Source organism: Miscanthus floridulus, unplaced genomic scaffold (genome assembly GCF_019320115.1).
Source record: "Miscanthus floridulus cultivar M001 unplaced genomic scaffold, ASM1932011v1 os_2306_1_2, whole genome shotgun sequence".
NCBI classification, from domain to species: domain Eukaryota; kingdom Viridiplantae; phylum Streptophyta; class Magnoliopsida; order Poales; family Poaceae; genus Miscanthus; species Miscanthus floridulus.
This window is the reverse complement of record NW_027098220.1, coordinates 60,005-62,133: the sequence shown is the minus strand read 5'-3', so window position 1 is coordinate 62,133 and position 2,129 is coordinate 60,005. Positions and strand designations below refer to the sequence as shown.

Genomic DNA, 2,129 nt, shown 5'->3' with positions numbered 1-2,129 from the left:
AGTAGTAGTTATTGTTGTATGTATGTGGTTGATGGCCTTCGTGCCTATGTTTGGTATACATGTGGTTGTTGGCCTTCGTGCCAATGTTTTCTGTAGGTTTTGGGAACCTCTCCGTGCAGGGGAGGTGCTACCGAAATTTTCAATGGAGTCTAACCATTTGCCTTTTCTTTGCAGGACGAGGACCGTTGGGAGGCACTCGGCGACCCCGATCGTCTTCGTCGGCATTGCGGTTCTGCCTACACCACGTTGCCTCGCCACTGCAGTGACTCGCCATCGCCCCACTAGCCTGACCTCACCGACACCCTAGGTATAACCCATCTTCCATTCTTGTATCTCGTGTAACCCTAGTTAGGCGTCTCTCGTCCGAAAGAGATACGGTCGTTGGTATGCAGATCTTTGCATACCAAATTCCGTACCTATTTCGGATTGTCCACATTTTCTGGACAGCCCGCGGATGCGTAGATGGGTTGGTTTCCATGGCCCGCTCCTATTCGAGACAGAGTTTTGGCACCACCTCCTCGTTGTTCTCCTGATACACAATCTCCCCGCCAGGACATGTATCAGGAGAACAGCGGGGAGGTGCTGTCGAAATTCTGTCTTGGATAGGAGCGGACCATGGAAGCCAACCTCATCTACGCATCCTCAGGTGGGATTAGTACCTATCCTTCACCTATTAGATGTATAGTAGGAACACCTTGTGGATTTACCTACAGTTTTTATTACTCGCTTACATATGCATGTGCCAGAGGATGGATAACCATGAGTGGATGTACACGGGCCACGCAAGTATGACCCTAGAATGGATGACCAAGACCAATGCTTTCCTAGAGCATGCATTTGGCGAGGCTGCTAAAGGGTCAGCCCGGATGCCGTGTCCGTGCAGCAGATGTGGCAACAAGAAAAGAAAAATTAAGAGGCTCGTGGGGGAAGATCTTATCAAGTATGGATTCACGGCAAACTATACCCGCTGGATTCACCATGGTGAAGCCGATCGTATTAGAGAGGAGGTGGTGAGACAGCGTCTCGAGGATTATGATGGAGATGGCGGGGTAGCAGACTAGATGGATGACATTCAGCAGGCACGGTTCGGTGAAGGATTGGAGGAGAAGCCAGAGGAAAGCGCAAAGACGTTCTATGATATGCTGTCTTCAGCGCAGAAGCCCTTGCACGAAAAGACAACGGTATCATAGCTGGATGCAATTGGATGCATCATGGGGTTGAAGTCGCAGTTTAGCATGAGTCGGGACAAATTCGATGGTATGTTGGCAGTTTTTGGATCCCTGCTTTCGGAGGATCACATCCTGTTGAAGAACTTGTACGAGTCACAGAAACTTCTTCGTGCACTTAAGATGCCGTATGAGCAGATCCATGCTTGTCCGAATGGATGCGTCCTTTTTAGGAAAGATCACGAGGGAGCAACGCATTGTCCAAAGTGCAAATCCTCTAGGTACCTGGAGGTCGACACTAGTGATGGCAAGAAGGAACAATTGAGTATCCCTACGAAGGTCCTATGGTACCTTCCTTTCATACCGAGGATCCAACGGCTGTACATGACAGAGGAGTCCGTGAAACAGATGACATGGCACAAAAATGGCAAAAGGTACAATCCGGACAAGATGGTACACCCATCGGATGGCGACGCCTGGACCCATTTCGATGGCATACATCATGTTAAAGCTGAGGAGGCTCGCAATGTACGTGTAGCGTTGGCAACAGATGGGTTCAACCTGTATGGATTGTCCACGGCCCCATACACTTGTTGGCCCGTGTTCGTGATACCCCTGAATCTCCCCCCCGGTGTCATCTTTCAACCCAAGAACGTATTTTTGTCGCTAATAATTCCTGGACATCTGGGGAACAATATGGGTGTGTTCATGGAGCCTGTGTTTGATGATTTGATCGATGCTTGGGAAAAAGGGGTACTGACATACGACCGAGCTACAAAGAGAAACTTCATAATGCATGTGTGGTACCACTACTCCCTGCATGACTTCCTGGTGTATGGCCTATTCTGAGGGTGGTGTGTTCACGGGAAGTTCCCATGCCCAATATGCAAGGCAGGTGTGAGGTTCACTTGGCTGAAGAGTGGTGGCAAGTTTTCTTCGTTCGACCAACATCGTCAGTTCCTC

At 49.5% G+C, this 2,129-nt stretch overlaps 1 pseudogene; it reads left to right on the top strand.

Moving 5' to 3' along the window:
- The first annotated feature begins 749 nt into the window (after nucleotides 1–749).
- On the top strand, nucleotides 750–1,463 carry LOC136534804 (uncharacterized; annotated as a pseudogene).
- Nucleotides 1,464–2,129: the final 666 nt, after the last annotated feature.